This window comes from Acinonyx jubatus, chromosome D1 (genome assembly GCF_027475565.1).
Source record: "Acinonyx jubatus isolate Ajub_Pintada_27869175 chromosome D1, VMU_Ajub_asm_v1.0, whole genome shotgun sequence".
In the NCBI taxonomy this organism is placed as follows: domain Eukaryota; kingdom Metazoa; phylum Chordata; class Mammalia; order Carnivora; family Felidae; genus Acinonyx; species Acinonyx jubatus.
This window is the reverse complement of record NC_069390.1, coordinates 56,612,615-56,619,238: the sequence shown is the minus strand read 5'-3', so window position 1 is coordinate 56,619,238 and position 6,624 is coordinate 56,612,615. Positions and strand designations below refer to the sequence as shown.

General features: G+C 36.3%; 1 pseudogene; it reads left to right on the top strand.

Moving 5' to 3' along the window:
• Nucleotides 1-4,701: 4,701 nt before the first annotated feature.
• LOC106978005 (BET1 homolog) lies at nt 4,702-6,197 on the top strand (annotated as a pseudogene).
• Nucleotides 6,198-6,624: the final 427 nt, after the last annotated feature.

Below are 6,624 nucleotides of genomic sequence, written 5' to 3'. Positions count from 1 at the left end.
CCAAAACAGGCTCTAGGCTCTGAGCTCTCAGCACAGAGCCTGACACAGGGCTCAAACTCACAGACTGCGAGATCATGACCTGAGCCCAAGTTGGATGCTCAACCAACTCAGCCACCCAGGAGCCCCTCATTTGCTGTTCTTGAGTTGGAGGAGGAGAGGCCGTGTGAAGACAGAGGCAGAGATTGGAGTTATGTAGCCACAAACTAAGGAACAATTACAGCCATCAGAAGCTGAAAGTGGCAAGGAAGGATTCTCCATTAGAGCCTTCAGAGGGAGCAAGGCCCTACTGACACTTCAACTTGGACTTTTGGCCTAAAGAACAAACAAACAAAAAACCCAAGGTCAAATCACTGCTCTGAAAAGAGGGCTCTCAGCCTTGGATGCACATGGGAAACACCTGAGAAAGCTTAAAAAACAACCAAGCAAAGAAAAAAACACCCTATGCTCCAATCCAGATCAGTTGAGTCATAATCTCAGGGAGTGAGGTCCAGGAATCAGTTCCATAAAATGGTATGCATCCAAGGTTGGGAACCATTACTCTAGATCATGGATGGGCAAACTGTGGCCCACAGGTCAAACATGGCCTACCACCTGCTTTTGTAAAATAAAGTTTTATTGAAATACATGAACACACAAAAAACCTAAGGCTCAGTTTAGTAAATTAGATTTACTTTTTTCTAAAAAGAAAATTAGGAAACTGGAAGATGAGAAATAATATAGATTAGAGTGGAAATTAATGAAATAAAGAATAGAAAAGCAATAGAGAAAATCAATGACCCTAAAAGTTAGTTCTTTGAAAAGAGAAACTAAAATTGACCTATAGCTAGACTAACCACCTCCCCCCAAGAGTCAAATTACTAGAATCAAGTAAAGGAGGAGACATTATTACTGACCTTATGGGGAAAAAAAGGATTAAAAAGAAATACCATAAACAACTGTATGCCAACAAATTAGAAAACCTTGATGAAAGGGACAAATTCCTACAAAGAAACAGACTAACGAAACTCAAGAAGAAAGACGAGTGAATAGACCTACAAAATGTGAAGAGATTGCATTAATAATCAGAAAACTACCTAAAACTACTCAAAAGCCAAGACCCAAATGATTTTACCATTGAATTCTCTATTAAAAATTAAAGGAAATTTTATGCCAATTCTATACAAACTTTTCCAAAAGTTAGAAGGGAGCACTCATTTTATGAGGCCAGTATTACTCTGATACTAAAACCAGAAAAATATATCACAAGAAAAACATAGACTGTATCTATTATGAATATGGACAGATTAATCCTCAGCAAAATACTAGCAAAACAAATGCAGCAACATATAAAGACAATGATATACCATGAACAAGTAGAAGGCAAGTTTGGTCTAACTTCTAAAAAATCAATTAATGTAATAATTGTAATAATGTAATCAACATAATAAAAAACACAATTTTCATGTACATCTTAATAGATACAGAAAAGCATTTGGGGGCACCTGGGTGGCTCAGTCAGTTAAGCATCTTACTCTTGATTTTGGCTCAGGTCATGATCTCAAGGTTCATGAGTTCAAGCCCTGTGTTGGGCTCTGCGCTGACAGTGCAGAGCCTTCTTGGGATTCTCTCTCTCCCTCTTTCTCTGCCCTTCCCCCACTTGCTCTAAATAAATAAATAAGTAGACAAACTTTTTTTTTTTAAGAAAAGCAAGTGACAAAATTCAACCCTCTCTCATGATAAAAACACTCAACAAACTAGAAACAGAAGAGAATTCCACCAACATGATTAAAAGCATCTACTAAAAACCCACAGATAACAATACACGTAGTAGTGAAAGACTAAATGCTTTCCCCTAAGGTCAGGAACAAGACAAGGATGCCCACTCTTGCCACTTCAATTCAACATTGTACTGGAGGGTCTAGCCAGGGCAAACAGGCAAGGAAAAGAAACAAAAGGCATCCAGATTATAAAGGAAAAAGTAAAACTATTCACAGATGACATGATCTTGCATACAGAAAATTCTAAGAAATTGCATAAAAAACTATCAGAACTAATAAATGAATTCAGTGATGTTTCAGGATGTAATCAATGTACAAAAACCAATTGTATTTATATATACTTGCAATGAACTATCCAAAAATGAAATTAAGAAAACAATTCCATTTACAATGACATCAAAAAGAATAAAATACTTAGGAATAAATTTAACAAAAAAGTGCAAAACTTACATTCCGTAAACCATAAAATATTGTTGAAAGACATTAAAGAAGATCTACAATAGAAAACATCCCATGTTCATGGATTGGAAGACTTAACATTGTTAAGACAGTGATACTCCCCAATCTGCTCTATAGATTCAATGTAACCAATCAGAATCCCCAGCTGAATTCTTTGTAGAAGCTAACAAGCTGACTGTAATATTTACTTAGAATTGTGAGGGAGTTAGAATAGTCAAAACAACCTTGAAAAAGAAGAACAAAGTAGGACTCACACTTCCTGATTTCAAAACTTACTACAAAGTAACAGTAATCTAGACATTGTGGTACTAGCACAAGGATAGACATATAGACCAATGGAATATATTGAGAGTCAAGAAATAAATCCATATGTCCATAGTCAACTAATCTTCTACAAGAATGCCAAGGCCATCCAGTAGGCAAAGAGTAGTCTTTTCAACAAATGGAGCTCAGATGGCCACTTACAGATGAGTTTAGATCCCTTCCTCACACCATATAAAAAAGCAATTCAAAATAGATCAAGAATCTAACATAAGAGCTAGAAACATAAAAGTCTTAGTAGACAACAAAGGGTAAATCTCCATGACTTTAGAATTTGCAAAGAATTCTTAGATATAAACAACAGAAAAAAAAAAGATAAATCAGACTTCCTCAAAACTAAAAACTTTTGTGCTTCAGATAACACCATCAAGATTGTGAAAAGACAGAGGATGGGAGGGATGGGTGAAATAGGCAAAGGGGGATTAAGAGGTTCAAACTTTCAGTTATAAAATAAGTTATAAAGACAAAAATCACAGCATAGGGAATACTGTCAATAATATTGTATGGTGACAGGTGGTGACTACATTTGTTGTGGTGAGCACTGAGTAATGTATAAAACTGTCAAATCACTATGTTGTACACTTGAAACTAACATAACACTGTATGTCATCCATACTTCAGTAATATAAAAGAATGTGAAAAGACAACCCACAGAATGAAAGGAAATATTTGCAAATCATTTATCTGATTTGTATCAGGAACTTATATCCAGAAATGTAAATAAATCTTACAACTCAATAAAAAAAAAACAATTTAAAAAAAGGGCAAAAGATGTGAATAAATAATTCTCCAAGGACGATATACAAATGGCCTTAAGCATATGAAAAGATGTTGAACATCACTAGTCATCAGGGAAATGCAAATAAAAACCACAATGAAATACAACTTCAGTCACTAAAATGGCTAGAATCAAAAAGTGGGATAATAAGAAGTGTTGGAAAAATCTGTGGTAAAACCCTCATACACTGCTGTTGGGAATGTAAATGGTGTAGCCGCTTTGGAAAACAGCCTGGCTGTTCCTCAAATGATTAAACATAAGTTACCACATGATCCAGCCAATCCACTCATAGGTATATACCAAAGAGAAATGAAAACATAGTCTACACATAACTGTACATGAATTTTGTAGCAGCATTACTCATAACAGCCAAAAGACAGAAACAACCCAAATGTCATCAATGGACAAATAGGTCAACAAAATGTAGTATACCCATACACTGGAATACTATTCAACTGTAAAAAGAAATTAAATACTCATACATGTTGCAACATGTATGAACTTTCAAAACATTATGCTAAGTGAAAAAAGTCAGTCACAAAGACCACATATTATATGATTCCTTTTGCATGAAATGTTCAGGACAGGGAAATCTACAAATATATAAAGCAGATTAGTGGTTGCTTAGGCCTGGAGTGGGAGATTAGGCAATAGCAGGCTGATAGCTAAAGGGCATGAGGTTTCTTTCCGAGATAATGAGAATGTTCTAAAATTGACTGTGGTAATGTTTGTGCATATCAGTGAACATAACAAAAAACATGTAATTGTACACTTTAAATGAATTATATCTCAATATATGAATTATGTCTCAATAAAGCTGTTTAAAAAAATATACTAAGGCACTCACTCTCGGGCACCAATCCTGCACTTCCACAAACCTGAAAAAGGAGCACCTCCTTAGATTTTGCCCCCCAGGTTCTTTGCCTTGCTTAACCCGAATCTCAGGCGTGCTCTGCATCCTTCCCCCTCACACAAAGATAATCACTTTTTGTTATTATCGTATTCCCTTGGAGTTTTTTGCAACAGGGCTAAAAGTTGAAAATTGCTTTTTGACTTTTTTTTAAATACAGATTTCAGTAGAGTTTCTATCAACTATCTTTGCGAGCAGCAATACTTCTCTTTTCAGAGAAATCACACAGCGGAATGATAGATTTCCTCAAGATTTAAAGTCTTAAGATAGGAGAGTGAGGAGAGAGAGTCCCTGAGGTCTAAGGAATTGGCAAGATTTTAGAGGTGATGGCTATATGGTATACCTAGATAGAGGCTTTGGGGTTCATAGTCTTAACCAAGTTTCCTGGCCACAGCTTATGAATGCTTTGCAAGGAGAAAGCTGTCAGACTTCCAGAGACCATTAAGACCCTGGGCAATATAGACTGATGTCATGGCGCTTCGGGGAAAGAAGCTGGTGTTTCTTTGGGCCCTGGTTCTGAAGACACCGTCCGGGGGACCGTGGCCCCTTTCTACCCACCCCTCCTTCTGCTTTTTTTCCTTCCCTACTCTGGCAGGATGGGGCGTGCAGGCCTGGGTGAAGGAGTACCTCCAGGCAAATATGAGAACTATGGCTATGCTAACAGTGGGTATAGTGCCTGTGAAGAAAATGAGAGACTCACTGAAAGTCTGAGAAGCAAAGTAACTGCTATAAAATCTCTTTCCATCGAAATAGGCCATGAGGTTAAGCATCAAAATAAATTATTAGCTGAAATGGATTCACAGTTTGATTCTATAACTGGATTTCTAGGTAAAACTATGGGAAAACTGAAGATTTTATCTAGAGGGAGCCAAACAAGCTGCTGTGCTATATGATGTTGTTTTCATTGTTTGTCTTGTCATTTATTGGATTATTAAACTGAGGTGATGCAAGTAAGTGCGAGTTTGGAATTTGTTCCAACTTAACTGTTTGGAGTACCATTTTGGTAAAAAATCAGCATCAAAACATTCCTAATTTTCAAATATTATGACTTTTTCCATTGACAATTACTGAATTGTGCTTGTTTTATAAATCACATTAGGTAATACAGTACTCTTTGAATACTGTTTCTTAATGATTCATTTTTTGCCCCTATTTTCAGGGATATTGAGATGGCCTGAAGTCAGTCTGGCCCTAACAATTTTTTTTTCCTATTGTTTGCCATCAGATTAAATACCGTATAATACTCTGTTGTTAGCATAAATGTACGTTTATGTTCACGTGAAGAAACTCAGCGGGAGAATAACAAAATGCCTGGAGAGCCTGATGCTGAGCTCTTGAGGTAGTGAACAAGTTTGTGATGGAATGCTATATGTCTTTTCCCAAGTTGTCATCAACCCTAATAATGTACTCCCCTTTCTCCCTTCATTTGGTTAAAACTATAGGCTGTTTTCCTTTTACCTAACTTTTCCTCAAAATTTTTGATGATATGACTTCCCCTTCTCCTCTGCCCAAGGACCTCATCTTTTACTAAAGCTTGTTATTTTGGCATATTTCTTGTAGGACCCAAAACAAATGTATACTAGTCTAGTTGTTGTTTCATGTTAACTTTATACATACTATTGACTTGGCTTATAATAATTTTATGATTTTAGCTGCTTTGGTAGGCCATTTGGTTATAATTTGTGATACAATAATGTGAAGCTAAAGTAATTGCTGAGCTCCAAATGGAAATAAAATCAACTGCCTCTGCTTTATTATGTGTTCAAAATAGATATTGAAAGTACTCAGGCATTGAACTTGGGGTTAAGAGTATTGTTGCGTTAATCCAGTATGTTTGTTTGTGGAAAGGAAAACAAAGATGGGTAGAAAGAAGTATTAAAATGTTCTTAAATACTCTGTATTGCTACTGTTTGGGATTTGTCCATTGATGGGCTCTAAAAATAAAATTTTTAATGAAATTAAAAAAAAAAAAGACCCTGGACAATACAGATGTTAGCAAAAACTTTGATGAACTAGAGCTATTGACTCTCTGTTTCCCCAGTACCATACAATAGAGCCTGAGTGAGAGGAGGGGCCCCTGATACTGATGAAAACTTAATTTCTTGCTACCCTGACAGAATGAGAGGTTTGAATCTCTTAATTAGAATTTTAAAAACAATAAATAAATGGCTATTTCTTATACACTTGAGGTTTCTCATTTTTTTTTTTAATTTTTTTAATGTTTATTTATTTTTGAGAGAGAGAGAGACAGAGTGCAAGCGGGGGAGGGGCACAGAGAGAGGAGAACAAAGAATCTGAAGCAGGCTCCAGGCTCTGAGCTGTCAGCACAGAGCCCGACGCAGGACTTGAACTCATGAACCACAAGATCATGACCTGAGTTGAAGTTGGGTGCTTAACCA